This window comes from Cherax quadricarinatus, chromosome 72 (genome assembly GCF_038502225.1).
Source record: "Cherax quadricarinatus isolate ZL_2023a chromosome 72, ASM3850222v1, whole genome shotgun sequence".
Classification (NCBI taxonomy): domain Eukaryota; kingdom Metazoa; phylum Arthropoda; class Malacostraca; order Decapoda; family Parastacidae; genus Cherax; species Cherax quadricarinatus.
In genome coordinates, this window is record NC_091363.1 from 14,481,684 (window position 1) to 14,498,634 (window position 16,951).

General features: G+C 43.2%; 1 protein-coding gene across 3 annotated transcripts in view; it reads right to left on the reverse strand.

The window, feature by feature from the left end:
* Positions 1 to 16,951, reverse strand: part of LOC128701229 (zwei Ig domain protein zig-8-like) — a 339,665-nt gene that overhangs the window by 66,974 nt on the left and 255,740 nt on the right. The gene's annotated exons all lie outside the window — the stretch shown is intronic.

Below are 16,951 nucleotides of genomic sequence, written 5' to 3' on the forward strand. Positions count from 1 at the left end.
AGCTTCATCCATATCCATACCAATTATTTGCCAAGGCTTCTTTCTCAGTGTAGCTTTCTCCGTTTTTTTTTTAAAGTTTCACAGAGAGTGAAAGATGATTACAATCATATGTCGATGTTGCTAATTCACCATTTTGCTAAGTCATGGGCCCATAACAACATCAACAGTCTAAAGAAAAGTCTGGCCCCAAGACAGGCTGTGTAGACAGAAAAACTTTCGAAACAGTCCAAGGTATATTACAGCAATACTTGTGTTCCTAGGGCAAACGTTGATTTGAAGCTAATTTCTTGATGTTATTCAGGTTAGGCTGTCGTATATAAGCAAAATTTAGCCAAAAATAACATACCTTAATGCCAATAAATGTTATGTGTACATATATATACAATCATGTGTCACTTAACGACGTGTATATACGTTCTGAGAAGTGCATCGTTAGGAGATTTCGTCGTTGTGCGAAGGTCAGTGTAGTTACACAAACCTTGATGGTATAGCCTACTACACACCTAGGCTATATGGTATAGCCTACTACACACCTAGGCTATATGGTATAGCCTACTACACACCTAGGATATATGGTATAGCCTACTACACACCTAGGCTATATGGTATAGCCTACTACACACCTAGGCTATATGGTATAGCCTACTACACACCTAGGCTATATGGTATAGCCTACTACACACCTAGGCTATATGGTATAGCCTACTACACACCTAGGATATATTGTATAGCCTACTACACACCTAGGCTATATGGTATAGCCTACTACACACCTAGGATATATGGTATAGCCTACTACACACCTAGACTATATGGCATAGCCTACTACACACCTAGGATATATGGGATAGCCTATTGCTCCTAGGTTGCAAACCTTAAGGGCCATTTTAAACAAAGCAACACGAGAAAACATTGCTGTCAAGAGACGCAGTAAACACAAGGTGTACGAGGCTGCTGCCGGCGTAACACAGCACACTGTTTTGCAGTAAATATTTTTTTTTATGCAAGTAGAAAGAGTACACACTAGAATAACGATAAAAAGTACAGTATAGTAAATACATAAACCAGTAACATAGTTGTTTATTATCATTATCAAGAATTATGTTCTGTACATAATTGTATGTGCTGTACTTTTATACGTCTGACAGCTCAGTATTGATTACCGTCGTATATGCGGTCCGTCGTTTTGGAACACTATAAATGTTTATGGAACAGCATAAAAAAAAGGGGATTTAAAATGTGTACGTAAGCAAAGTCCAATCAAAACAAATGTCGAACTCAAATGGGCAACGCTCTCAAATAAAAAAAAAGTTAGAACGATGATACATGCAGGGGATGAGATGAAAAGCTGTAAGCCTTCTCCCTGAAAGCTGGCTGCCTTGGATCAAAGTCTAGCGTAAGCTGGACTCCAAGGTATTGGTCCAGTGTGGGTAGATTGGTAAAGCACTGCGTACCTTGTTTCAAGGTTAGTAGGTTCGAGTCTCCTTCAGCCAGAGAGAAGTGTTTGTATATATATATATATATATATATATATATATATATATATATATATATATATATATATATATATATATATATATATATATATATATACATATATATGCAAAACAACCACTCTGAAAGAATAGAGAAATTCCAAGCGCTTTCGTGACTAATCACATTATCAATAATGTGAGTAGTCACGAAAGCGCTTGGAATTTCTCTATTCTTTCAGAGTGGGTGTTTTGCATATTTTGAAATCACCTGTTTACTGTGATCTTATTGCATATATATATATATATATATATATATATATATATATATATATATATATATATATATATATATATATATATATATATATATATATATATATACATGTGCCGAATAAGGAGAATTTAAATTTCGTACATAAAAAAAAATCAGTGAAGAGAATAATTATTAAATCTACATAAACTGGTAGTGCTGTAGCTCGTACGGGTCTAGCGCTCGTTGCAAATAAGTAAACATAAACGGGCAAAGGACCAAATAACCGAAAACTAGAAAATTGTCTACGCAAATTGGGAGAAAAGAGACAAGAACTGTGTAATGAATTATCCAGCCATTAGCCAGAAACCGGTTTTAGGGGAAAATGATGAACCGCATAATGAGAGAGCATCGGTAAATTTATTGAAGGTAAGAATATAATAACAGGAAATCAACGGGAATTTCTGAAAATACGATGAAGGACTAACAAATTGATTATTATTATTTACAGACAGAGAGTCACAAAACACACTGAAGTATCTCTCTCTCTCTCTCTCTCTTTTTTTTTTTTTTTTTTTTTTTACACAGGATTTTACAAGGTTAAGGATCCCTAGCTTTATTGACAAGCTATTTACAGGTTAAGGATTCCTAACTTTATTGGCAACCTAAGAGCTGTTACCTACATCAGCTCATTTGAAAGCATTTTTATTGTTAAGAGACATACAAGTAGGGAACAGGATGAAGTTGGAGCCATCTGTGGGCTAGCATTTTCATTTGATCAACTGACTATCTCATGACATCATTATGCTGTACGAATGTGTTCCATACTCGAGTCATCCTGGGTATGTATGATCTCAGATGGAGTGATGTTCTGGAGAAGGGTACAGCCAGAGTGAAGTTGCTGCTTTCTGCCCGTCTTGTGGCATAAAAGCTTGTTTCACGCTGTTCTCGAAGTGGATCCAAGTGTGGTATTTTGACAATATTGGCCTTGTACATAACAGTAAGGCCACTCACATCCCTCCTGTGTTGAAGGCTCTGCTGAAATGACAGATCTATCCAAGATGGGTCCAGGCGAGAGATGAGACGTCTTGCTCTGTTCTCTACTCTGTCAAGCAGTCGCAGATGAGAGGGGGGGCAGGCAAACCAAGAAAGTGGAGCATACTCAAGGTGTGAGCGTACTTGCGCCTCGTACAGGATCTTGCAACCCCTACTGTCAAGCAGATGCGAGATACGGCGAAGCGCTGTAAGCTTCCTGGCTGCCTTGTTTGCAAGATTTACAACATGGTTCTTCATGGTTAGTTTGGAGTCAAATTTCACCCCAAGGATATCAACTTCTTCTCCAGGTGCCAACACCCTCCCATTCATCCTTACTACTGTACCAGCATTACCATCATGGTGCCTAGAGACGATCATCATTTGCGTTTTCTCAGGTGCAAATGTTACTTGCCATCTATTTCCCCAAGCTGATATAGCTCTCAGCTGGTGATTGATGTAGGTTAGAGCAGCTGGCATTTCTTCTCTTGGATAAGTGAATGTCAGTGTACAGTCGTCTGCATATGCATGTGATTCTGGGATGAGATGAAGAAGGTCGTTGAAGTAGACATTCCATAACAATGGACCCAGCACGCTTCCTTGTGGAACACTTGCCCCAATAGGATGTCTTGCTGATTCCGTTCCATTGAGAACTACACTTAGAGATCTACCATGAAGGTAATCACTGAGGAGACATAACGTAGAGCCTGCAATTCCCAGTGCTTGAAGTTTTGCTAAGAGGCCCTGGTGCCACACCCGGTCGAAAGCGCCAGCAATGTCCAGTGCTACCACACAGCTGACTTTGGATTCATCCAGTGACTCGTGCCACTTAGTGGAGAGGTTTAACAACAGATCAGCAGCAGAGTAACCTTTCCTGAAGCCATATTGACGATCACAAAGTAGTGAGTGGTAGTCAAAAAACTCTGTCATTTGTCTTGAGATTATTGTCTCAAGGATCTTACCAGTGATTGACAGGAGTGACACTGGTCTGTAGTTGCTGATTTCTGCTCTGCTCTTCTTTTTGTGAACAGGGACTACATTTGCCTCTTTCCATATAGAGGGCCATTTACACTGTACTAGGCAGTGGTGAAAGATGCGAGTTAGAGGTGCTGCTAACTGGTCTGCACATCTTCTCAACAATCTTGGGCTCAACTTGTTTGGGCCCACAGCCTTTTCTTGGTCAAGCGATTTAAGAAGGAAATGCACCTCCTCCTGCCTTATTGTCACCACTGACAGTTTTGACACAGTTCTTGCAGCTAGCCAAGGAGGGTCCCTTGCTGGATCAGAAACTTGCATTTTGGTAGAAAAGTGTTCAGCAAAGAGGTCCGCCTTCTCTTGACTACTAGTAGAGGTGGTCCCATCCTGTCGATTTAGAGGTGGAATGAGCTCATCAGGCAGATAACCTTGTCTGTCCTTGACCAGGGACCACCAGGTTTTGGAGCCTTCCCGACCTGATGCTAACTTTCTTTTAGTGTCCACCTCCCATTTAGCAATGGCCCACTTTTGAACATCACCCATATGCCTACAGGCTTGCATGAGCAAGTTCCTGTTATAGGTGGTAGGATGTCTCTTATACCTTCGCCATGCTTTGTACTTAGCAGTAGCAGCCTCTCTACAACGAAAGCCAAACCAAGGCTGATCTGTAGGCTTCGTCACACATTGCCGGTGAGGAATGTGTTCTTGTTGTAGATTAAGGATGTGTCCAGTGAAGGCTTTCACTTGGTTGTCAACATCCCCTTGGAGAAGAGAATTCCAATCGGTGGTGGCGAGCTCAGAGCAAAGGGCTGGCCAATTACCTCTTTCCCATAGCCAGGTTGTGAGTGTGGACTCCTCACCTCGTTCTGTTGGGATCTTAAGTGTCGTAAAAACAGCCTTGTGGTCAGACGATCCAACGTAGCCGAGGGGTTGACAAGTGACTATGCCTTCTGCCAGATCACTCACTACTGGGTCAAGGGAGGAGCCAGAGATATGAGTAGGGAAATCAACAAAGTTTCTCATGTCAAACACTGCAAGGTCATCAAAGTCCCTCTGTATAAGGTGCTGGTTGAGGTCACCAACAATTATATGTTGACAGTTGTGTTGTAGCAGAAGGGAGTCAATATTTTCCATTAGGAAGTTGATGGGGTCTGCATGTTGCCACTGAGGTCTGTACATTGCACATGCTAGTACAGAGGTACTAGTGTTTATACAGAGCTTGAAGAACATTTCAAGATGTGTAGGGGTGGCAACATCAATGTGCTGGGCATGAACACTTTTAGAGAAGCACACAGCAACACCTCCTCCTTGCCCTTGCCTGTCTCTTCTTTTGCAATTCTTGCAAAATTTTCTGGAGTACTGTCATCCAAAAATTTTTCAACAACAGCTATCATGTCGGGACGTCGAGTGTTCACAAAACTATGTGTGAGCTCTCCAACATTAGTAATAAAACCTCTAATGTTGGCCGACAGGATGCTGATAGACTGGCTCCTCATGACGAAGTGGTCAGCTTGGGGTGGTGGGTGTGTAGGGAATGTAAGGTGCCTGCCCTTGAGAGAGGTAGGGTACTGAGACAGCTGCAGGGATGAAGGTCTGTGGTCTTGTATAAGGCACAATACCACCTGCTGGGCTGGGATAGGAGTAGCTAAGTGGGCGACGTGTGAGTTTGTTTACCAATTCAGAGATCCTGCTGGTTTGTTCTGAGAACAGGTCTCTAAACAGGTGGCCCTGTTTGTCAAGTTCCTTTTTCTTCCGACACTGGTCCTCCTGATGTCCTTTCTTGTAGCAGTAATTACACCTGGTATCTCGCAGGCAGTTGTTGGCAGTGTGCCCCTTCCGGTGACAGCGAGAGCACAGCCTAGGTGCCTGGGAGGGTGGACTAGGATTTGCTGCACCTCCTGTGTTTTGCAGATTTGTCCTCAGATTCTGCCGCTGGAACTGTGTTAGTGGAGGGTGAGACGGCTGTAGATGTCTTCCTCCTCCACGTCCTCTTCCACGTCCTCTGCCCCGTCCTCTACCAGTTCTGACAGATGTGTCCCTGCTGTTCGTACTTTGGCGCAGTAGGTGATCAGGTGCAGTGATAGTTCCCTGATCATTAACTGCACCAATCTCGGGTGGAGAAACTCCTGGCTCAGAACTTGCTGATGAAGCACTGTTACCAGATTCTGGGATAGAGTCGGCAGGTGTGCTGACAGGTGTAGGATCAGAGATGGTATGTGCACTGTCAAGTGGACTGGCAGTGGCTGAAGCAGAGATGTCAGGTGTAGGAGAATTAACAGATCCAAGGCTTCCCTCGTTGCTGGGAAGAGGATTTGTTCCCTCTGTGGTGGTCAGAGGAATCGTGTTAGAATTCCCAAAGGTAGTGTTTTGAACTCTGTCAGTCTGTGGGACCTTAGCGATGACAGAATTCCACCAGTTATTTACCCCTGAGTTAAGCTCAGTGTGGGACTTCCAGTCTTTGTCAATAGTGTCACCATCAGCTGAGCAGCTTACGTCACTTGATGTAGGCTTGCACTGACCTTCTACAATAGCTTGGAGGTTATCTAATGATTTGAGGAGCTCATGAAGTGCTTCCCTGTGATGGATTATCTTAGCAGCAACTTTACAACACAGCCCAAGAGGGCAGTCTTGATCTTTGGACAGGAGTCCCTGAGGTAGGACTTCTGAACCTTCCCCCTGTAGCTCCAGGCTTGTATCCACATATACCACAGGATTATGGATATCCTTCAATTTTCTGAAATTTTCAACCTGGCTGCAACAAAATTCTTCTTCTGGAATGCAATCTGTGTGGCAGTAGTTGGAACAAGTAGGTTCCTTACATCTAAGAAGAATTTTGTCCCTTGTGGTATACCCACAAACACTGCAGTAACTACTGGGACAATAGCCAGATAGCGTAGATATTCTTGCTATTTTGCGATGTGAAGTCATCCCAGAGGAGGCTTGTAGGTTTGCAATGAAGTTCACAGGAGAGAGAGGGTGGGTGGTGGTATCGTGGGTGGGGTGGAGTTTCGTGGGTGGGGGTGTTATAGCGGGGTGGGTAGTGAGGGCGGCAGTGGGCCGACAGCTTGGTTGATCAGACCCTGATCCACTACGAGGCCTGGTCTCAGACCGAGCCGCAGGGGCGTTGACCACCGAAACCCTCTCCAGGTATACACTGACACAGAGAAGTGTGTGTTTGTGTCAGAGTTTATTTACCCAGCAGTGTGTATTTGTCAGTGTACACACACACACACACACACACACACACACACACACACACACACACACACACACACACACACACACAGGAGCCAGGAGCTTGGACTCGACCCCTTCAACCTCAACTAGTTGAGTACACACACACAAACCGAAAGGTGTGCATCTGTGTATATATGTCAACGAATATACCCCGACAGTTGTGTAGCCACTTATGTACATACGTTCAGAGGTGTATATCCCGAGGTACTCCGAGAGCATATACAGCGAGTGGTGTACATCAGTAAATATACAAGATGTATCTACAAGTGTATATACCCACCAAGAGGTGTGGATCTGCTAGTATATATACACTGGGAACTGCATATATGATTGTATATACACCAAGAAGTGTGTATCTTCTAGTGTATGCACACTGTGCACCAAGTCCACAGTGCAAGGTACTCATTCAGGTGATAGGCTCTTGATCCATGAAACCGGAGCAATCTTTCCATTCTTTGCCTAGAAGCTGAGTACCCTCATTGTCGCTTCTATGAATAACCCCATACGTGCTTTGAGCTTCCCCATGAATATGACATTGAACAATGGGGATGGGCGGTAATTATGTGCGATCCGAAGAAATGGATTAAGTAGATTCAATTCCCTGGATCAAGAGGTGCTGAGAGTGACAGATTCTTAGTTCCAAACGAACAGTCATTATAGAGTACTTAGTTGCAGACACAGATTTGTAGATAATTGTAGACACTCATACACAGTTGTAGATACTGATACAGTTATAGACACTAATTTGTAGAGTGTCGTAGATACCGATTTAGCTGTCCATAAATCAGTGTCTACAACTATGTCTACAACTGCCTATAAATCAATGTCTACAACTGTCTATAAATCGTATCTACAACTCTGTGTATGATTTGTAGACATATACTTGCACTGGCATGTTAAACCAGCTTTACTGATGCACTGGGGACGGCAAAGGGTAGGTGTGTTTCATGGTTTATTCAGCGTAAGGTCAACACAACTCCGTGGGAACCACCTCAGACAAGCTTGTAGCTATAGAAACATGAGAGACCAGTGTGGTAACCTCTAGCGAGTCCACCCTCTAGCGAGTCCACCCTCTAGCGAGTCCACCCTCTAGCGAGTCCACCCTCTAGCGAGTCCACCCTCTAGCGAGTCCACCCTCTAGCGAGTCCACCCTCTAGCGAGTCCACCCTCTAGCGAGTCCACCCTCTAGCGAGTCCTCCCTCTAGCGAGTCCACCCTCTAGCGAGTCCACCCTCTAGCGAGTCCACACTCTAGCGAGTCCACACTCTAGCGAGTCTAGAGAATCCGGTGTCCAGTGAGTCCAGTATCGTGTGTCGAGCGTCCAGTGCTGTGTGTATCGAGCGTCCAGTGCTGTGTGTATCGAGCGTCCAGTGCTGTGTGTGTCGAGCGTCCGGCGCTGTGTGTGTCGAGCGTTCAGTGATGTGTGTACTCACCTATTTGTACTCACCTATTTGTGGTTGCAGGGGTCGATTCACAGCTCCTGGCCCCGCCTCTTCGCTGATTGCTACTAGGTCCTCTCTCTCCCTGCCCCATGAGCTCTATCATACCTCGCCTTAAAACTATGTATGGTTCCCGCCTCCACTACGTCACTTTCTAGGCTATTCCACGGCCTGACTACTCTATGACTGAAGAAATACTTCCTAACATCCCTTTGATTCATCTGAGTCTTCAACTTCCAATTGTGACCTCTTGTGTCTGTGTCCCTTCTCTGGAACATCCCGTCTTTGTCCACCTTGTCTATTCCGCGCAGTATTTTATATGTCGTTATCATGTCTCCCCTGACCCTCCTGTCCTCCAGTGTCGTCAGGCCGATTTCCCTCAACCTTTCTTCGTAGGACAATTCCCGTAGCTCTGGGACTAGTCTTGTTGCAAACCTTTTCACTTTCTCTAATTTCTTGACGTGCTTGACTAGGTGTGGATTCCAAACTGGTGCTGCATACTCCAGTATGGGCCTGACGTAAATGGTATACAGAGTCTTAAACGAATCCTTACTAAGGTATCGGAACGCTATCCGTAGGTTTGCCAGGCGCCCGTATGCCGCAGCAGTTATCTGATTGATGTGCGCCTCAGGAGATATGCTCGGTGTTATACTCACCCCCAGATCTTTTTCCTTGAGTGAGGTTTGCAGTCTTTGGCCATCTAAACTATATTGTGTCTGCGGTCTTCTTTGCCCTTCCCCAATCTTCATGACTTTGCATTTGGCAGGATTAAACTCAAGGAGCCAGTTGCTGGACCAGGGTTGTAGCCTGTCCAGGTCTCTTTGTAGTCCTGCCTGATCCTCATCCGAGCGTCCAGTGCTGTGTCGAGCGTCCAGTGCTGTGTGTGTCGAGTCCAGTGCTGTGTGTGTCGAGTGTCCAGTGCTGTGTGTGTCGAGCGTCCAGTGTTGTGTGTCGAGCGTCCAGTGCTGTGTGTGTCGAGCGTCCAGTGCTGTGTGTGTCAAGCGTCCAGTGCTGTGTGTGTCGAACGTCCAGTGCTGTGTGTCGAGCGTCCAGTGTTGTGTGTGTCGAGCGTCCAGTGTTGTGTGTCGAGCGTCCAGTATCAAGTGAACCGAGAACCCAGTATCCATTGAGTCGAGCTTCCAGTGTCGAGTCAAGCGTCCAGGAAGTCGGTCGTCCAGTGTCTAGCGTCCACGGCTCAGTGCAACGAGCATCCAATAAGGAAACCTCTTAGCATGGACACAGGTGATGTGCATATGTAAGGCATATGTACATATGTTTACAGTGGAACAAGATATTGACTGACTTGAGGCAGGAGCTTACAATGTTGCCAGAGAGACTTCCACTCTCTAGAATAGGCCTACCAGATGGGCCTCATATAAATCACTCCAAACAGCAACTCAAACTTTTCCTCACGTATATTACTGATACTTAAAAATAATACAATTGAAAGTTATTTATTTAGACTTTGTATTTCTAATGTACGAAATTTAATACAATGGTTTAATTTGCTATATGGAGTTTGTATCGACAACAATGAGGTTGAGCTGGTTGGCTGCTTGGTTAATTGATGTTGAAGGATGTTGACGCACGAAGATTATTAAGGTTGCACGTGACCAGTTCACCATGGATCAATAAGAGAAAATTTTAAAAAGGACTTAATTTTAAATGAGTTCTTGCTAATTGTCCAATTTTATCTATTAGGCACGACATGTACACACACACACTATATATATATATATATATATATATATATATATATATATATATATATATATATATATATATATATATATATATATATATATATATATATATCGAGATATACTGTAAATCCCTTCGTGTATACATGCACTGTTCTTTCCAGTGCACACGCATATATTCAATCGACATATATTCATCAGAATATATCATCAGAATAATAACCTTTATTATACACCAAAATGTTATTTTTAACTAAACCACATAATTAAAGGTTACTAAACCGTAACTGCAACAGCAACGTAAATATTTTGAATAAACCTTAGTCAGTCAATGTTTTTAGACTATGTAACAACTACGGATTTGTGTAAAACATTTCCTGTTAATCGAGATTAAGTGAAACATAATATACACGTTTTCGATCTGCCCAGTGATTGTAGGGGACTGGGAGGCGGGATGAAGGAAACAGAGTAAGGCAGATCTCGCTTGTTGTAAATGGTAAATTTAGCCGCTCAGCAGTTTAACATATATACATGTATTTCTAACAAGATTCGTGTTTTCCAGTGTTCACTTAGAGTGGCACTTTTAACGTTCTAAGAGTCATTTGGAATGCTAGTGTTGGAATGGCAGTGTTGGAATGGCAGTGTTGGAATGGCAGTGTTGGAATGGCAGTGTTGGAATGGCAGTGTTGGAATGGCAGTGTTGGAATGGCAGTGTTGGAATGCCAGTGTTGGAATGCCAGTATTGGAATGCCAGTATTGGAATGCCAGTGTTGGAATGCCAGTGTTGGAATGCATTGAAATACAAGACGGTTGCCAAGACTTCATTTGCTGTACTGGACACGCTGACAAATCCAAAACTATTAACCTATAAAAAATGTGAAATGCATCTAAATATATGTTTTCGACCACATGAAATTCACATAACCTTAAAAATTTCAGGTATTATTTCTAAGACAAAAATATTTCTCTTTTCTGAGTGGCTCGAAAATAATGATATGGCTCAAACTCATTTTTTTTTGTATTACCAATCAGTAATAGCTAACCAAACATTTTTACTCTCCATAGTTAATCGTAATAGATGAACTGTGGTTTATATGCCAAGAAAATGCGGGACTTAGCACTTGGTGGAGTTAAACTCCGGGAGACATTAGTTGGACTAGGTTTGTATCCTGTCCAGATCCCTTTGTAGTCCTGCCCGATTCTCATCCGATTGAATTCTCCAGGTTAGCTTCACATCGTCAACAAACAGGGACACCTCTGAATCTTGACTGAGAAGGGTTGAAGGGACCTAGATCACTGCAACCAAGCAAGGCCGCAGTAGATCACTTAAAAGTGTATGTCATCTGCAGAAAGAACTATACGAGACCTTCAACAATGTAGTGAAGTGGAAACAGGAAGAAGAGAGGAAAATTCGGGCAAGTTGCGCTATAGAACTCCGACATTTAACGTGCTGATCGAACTGGAGATTCAGAGCTACATCTGTACAGTATGCATCAAATGATCCCGCTATTTCCATGTTGATGGCCACTGCATAAGCAAAGTCAGTAAGAATGTGTGTGCAGGACACGGAAAGCCTGACCAGGAGGACGAGTTCTGGGTACCAGAAGTTCAATGAGAGAGAGTACTTTACTTTTCGCCGCACAGCTCATTTCTGTGGAGGAGAATTCTGTGATCGAAAAGACTCAATAGTTAATGCGGTTATTGAAGACTTCGAGAGGCATGGCAGATGGTAGAAGGTATACGCTTTGCCTTACATTATCCCGGTCTGGGATTCCCTGAAGGTATTCACAGGGGTTCATGCCATACCAACTGGACAACAAAGACCTACTGGCTAGTAGTACAACCAGAGATGCAAGAGAATGTGTTTTTTTTTTTTTGGCACCCTTGTCCTACACTGATTGTGAATCTCTCATGTCGATGTCATCCTGCATGGCTGCTGAGAGAAGTAAACTGCGATGAAGCCTGAGTCATTGGCATGACTGCGACATGTAACTTGGAGGATAAATGACTGGCTGATGTAAAACTTAATGGAGAAGAACAGTTGTCAACTATTTCAGGGTCAACAAACACTGTCAAAGTGCGAAGACAAGATGCTCCAATCAACCCAAAACTTGTAATGTGCGTAGCATGTGTCATCAGATTCCACTATGAGCAAGTGTGTGACACATAAGTAACCTATATAAGGCATCATTACAGCAAGGATCAATTGCGCTCAGATGGACACAGCGACTCCCTGACAAAATCTGCAGAGCAATAACGCCATGCTGTGCAATGAACATCATCTGACATACTGTTTGAATAGTCCACGAATATTACCCCTACTCAGAAGCTTTGGTAGGTAAACAGAAAACAAGTCCCAACTGATCAACTTCCTTACACAGGATCTCCAAACAGTGAGAATATAGGGAGACAACATAAGGCTGATCTCGTACTCTCAACGGCACTAAGAATGAGTGAATAGTCTGAAGACTAGTGATTGTAGTTGCAACAGACACAAACCTCTAAGTAATGGTGGTGTAAATAACTTCCCCAACTACAAATATCTAAATGCTAAGCAGCCAAAACCCAATTCAGCTCCACAGTATTCAGGAAATATAATCGGCCAAAGCCAGTATCAAGCACCATATCATGTTTGTGTCTGGTATCTTTGGCTGCGATACCTCTGGCAAGGAATGAAGTGAAATGATAAAATTTAAGTTACCAAACACTACTCATAAAAAAAATAGAAAGAGCTGAGGTTTTTATCCCGCTGTTATGTGGGACAAGGAGAGGGAAATCACTGGATTACCAGCGCCACACAGTGTACAATCGATTCTTCATTAAAGTATCCTGGTCCTCTGTGTTTATGATTGAATCATTGAACCGTACAAGAGCAGCAGCCAAATTTTGTTCATATGGCATTTATCACACTGTGCAACAGTGAAATGCAACTGTGCAACAGTGGACTGCAAATGTGCAACAGTGAACTGAAACTGCAATAGTCGACTGCAAACGTGCAACAGTGAACTGAAATTGTGCAACAGTGAACTGAAACTGTGCAGCAGTGAACTGAAACTGTGCAACAGTGAACTACAACTGTGCAAACTGCAACTGTGCAAAAGTGAAATGGCAGTGAAACATCTCCCTTGGAATGGCGTTAGAGAGCGACAGCAACTGGCAACATTACAAATCACGGAGACGTAAGCCAGTTGCTCCAGCCGTCTGTGGTTACAAACCCGGCTGTAGTAGGTCTTGCGGCTTAAGTCACACACACTCTTGCCTCAACATCCAAGTTGGTTCCCATACACCTGAGGTACTTAAAAATTAACCAAGTGTTATGTAACATACGTAGAGTGTGAGGCAACACAGACATTATACACTTGTTAGTTTCATTTATCTAGTCCGCTGAATGAACCCCAACAATCCTGTGATAATGCAGATAATTACAGGTGTTAGCATCGTCACTATGTCCGATTTAACAATGACGTTGTGAATATATTTCCACAGTTTATAAAAATGGTAATTAGTTGGGATTTTCATTGTTGTTCGTTGACTACTGAAACTTTTTTTTTTTTTTCACCCTAAGTGAGCATCAGCTATTTTACTTAATATACTTTAATTACTGAGAAAAATATCCAGTAATTTTACATTTGTACATCAAAATAATGAGGTAACTTAATTACCCGCGTGGGAGGGTGTAAGGCGTGCCTAGAATCAGCCAGTAGGCCTGCTGCAGTGTCCTTTCTTATGGTCTTATGATCTAAAGGAATTGAACACATCACTAAAAACGTACGTACGTGTGTGTGTGTGTGTGTGTGTGTCGTGCCGAATAGGTAAAACTGGTCAATTAGCAAGAACTCGTTTAAAATTAATCCCTTTCTAAAATTTTCTCTTATACGTTTAATTTTTTTTTCCATTTATTTTAATGTAAAACTTAATAATTTTGTACCAAAAGAGCCTTAGAAAACTTATCTGACCTTATTATAACAAGCGCAATTTAATTTAGCCTAATCCAACTAAATATATTTTAGATAAGTTTACAATAATTTAATTATAAACAATGAAATATATTTTTTCGCTAGGCTCAGAAGGATTTTTGCGAAATTATTGCACACACAAATTTTCGCTTGCCTTATTCGGCAAAAAGGGCGTTGCTATTTAAGTCAAAATCGCAAGTTTTACCTATATTCAGGTATTACACACCATTGCTTTTTCACTTGATGGAGAGTTATGGATTTTTTTTCAGTATCGTTGATACGATATCATTTTGGTGGCCATCTTGAGTTTGACTACTTTCCAGGTCTGGAATTCCAGAGACCTTTTACTATGTTATTTAAAGACTTACTGAATAAATTCTGAAAAATAAGCTTTTTTGGAATTCTTTCCCGCTTTTGGATGAATTTGTCTTAGTGCTCTTGGACTATAGAGTTGCAACATTTCCTCTCACTTTCCCCTATGCAAGATTTACCTCATTTCCCCATTCCTTTTCCAGTGGCTCTGAATTTCCCTAAAAACTGAAGAGCATTCCCCGAATCTATCAAACTTTCCACACGTCTGTGTCGTCCCGATACGATACCTAACATTACTGAACATTACTGAACCTGGTGCATCGGCTCTGTATCGGCTTTACAATAAATTCAAAGTGATTCCGAGGAGAAGAGCTGGAAGACACGAAGGAAAATGTCTTCCCACTGCAGGTGGGTGCCAACCCCTTTCTCCAGTGCTCATGTAGACGTTGGATTTGAAGAGGTGAAGAATTAGACACATGTGCAACACCTGGGTATCTTTATTTGTAGACGTTTCGCCATCCAGTGGCTTTATCAATACAAATTCAAAAGCATAATGGGAAGACTGTAGAATTATGTACAAAAGACGAGGTAATCAGTCCCTTAGCTGAGGTATTGATTGTGTTTGTGGCTGTATAAATGTGTATGTGTATATGTATACTGGTATGTTTCTGTAGTGTGTGCGTGTGTGTGTGCGTGTGTGTGTGTGTGTGTGTGTGTGTGTGTGCGTGTGTGTGTGTGTGTGTGTGTGTGTGTACTCACCTAATTGTACTCACCTAATTGTGGTTGCAGGGGTCGATACTCAGCTCCTGGCCCCGCCTCTTCACTGATCGCTACTAGGTCCTCTCTCTCTCTCTGCATCCTGAGCTTTATCATACCTCTTCTTAAAACTATGAATGGTTCCTGCCTCCACTACTTCACTTGCTAGGCTGTTCCACTTCCTGACGACTCTATGACTGAAGAAATAATTCCTAACGTCCCTGTGACTCGTCTGAGTCTTCAGCTTCCAGTTGTGACCCCTTGTTCCTTTGTCCCCTCTCTGGAACATACTATCTCTGTCCACCTTGTCTATTCCCCGCAGTATCTTGTATGTCGTTATCATGTCTCCTCTGACCCTTCTGTCCTCCAGTGTCGTCAGTCCGATTTCCCTCAACCTTTCCTCGTACGACATTCCTCTGAGCTCTGGGACTAGCCTCTAACTTCTTGACGTGCTTGACCAAGTGTGGGTTCCAGACTGGTGCTGCATACTCCAGTATGGGCCTAACATACACAGTGTACAGTGTCTTGAACGATTCCTTATTAAGGTATCGGCACACTATTCTCAGGTTTGCCAGGCGCCCGTATGCTGCAGCAGTTATTTGGTTGATGTGTGCCTCCGGTGATGTGCTCGGTGTTATGGTCACTCCGAGGTCTTTCTCTCTGAGTGAGGTCTGTAGTCTTTGTCCACCTAGCCTATACTCTGTCTGCGGTTTTCTTTGCCCCTCCCCAATCTTCATGACTTTGCATTTGGCTGGATTGAATTCGAGAAGCCAGTTACTGGACCACATGTCCAGCCTGTCCAGGTCTCTTTGCAGTCCTGCCTCATCCTCATCCGATTTAATTCTTCTCATCAACTTCACATCATCTGCGAATAGGGACACTTCAGAGTCTATTCCTTCCATCATGTCGTTCACATATATCAAAAATAGCACTGGTCCTGGAACTGACCCCTGTGGGACCCCGCTCGTCACAGGCGCCCACTGTGATACCTCTTCACGTACCATGACTCGTTGTTGCCTCCCTGTCAGGTATTCCATGATCCATTGCAGTGCCCTCCCTGTTACATGCGCCTGATCCTCCAGCTTCTGCACTAATTTCTTGTGGGGAACTGTGTCAAAGGCCTTCCTGCACTCTAGGAAAACGCAATCTACCCAACCCTCTCTCTCGTGTCTTACTTCTGTTACCTTGTCATAAAACTCCAGGAGGTTTGTGATACAAGATTTGCCTTTCATGAACCCATGCTGGTTTTCATTTATAATCTTGTTCCGTTTCAGGTGTTCGACCACTCTCCTCCTGTTAATCTTCTCCATGACTTTGCACACAATACATGTCAGAGACACAGGTCTGTAGTTTAGTGCCTCGTTTCTGTTTCCTTTCTTAAATATGGGGACTACATTTGCTGTCTTCCATTTCTCAGGTAGTTGCCTAGTTTCAAGGGATGTGTTGAAGATTGTGGTTAGAGGCACGCACATCATCTCTGCTCCTTCTCTAAGGACCCATGGGGAGATGTTGTCCGGTCCCATCGCCTTTGAGGTATCAAGGCCACTTACGAGCTTCTTCACCTCCTGTGTGTGTGTGTGTGTGTGTGTGTGTGTGTGTGTGTGTGTGTGTGTGTGTGTGTGTGTGTGTGTGTGCGTCTTTGTGTGTGTGTGTGTGTGTGTGTGTGTGTGTGTGTGTGTGTGTGTGTGTGTGTGTGTGTGTACGTGTGTGTACGTGTGTATGTGTGTGTGTATGTGTACTCACCTATTTGTACTCACCTATTTGTGGTTGCAGGGGTCGAGTCACAGCTCCTGGCCCCGCCTCTTCGCTGATTGTGTACG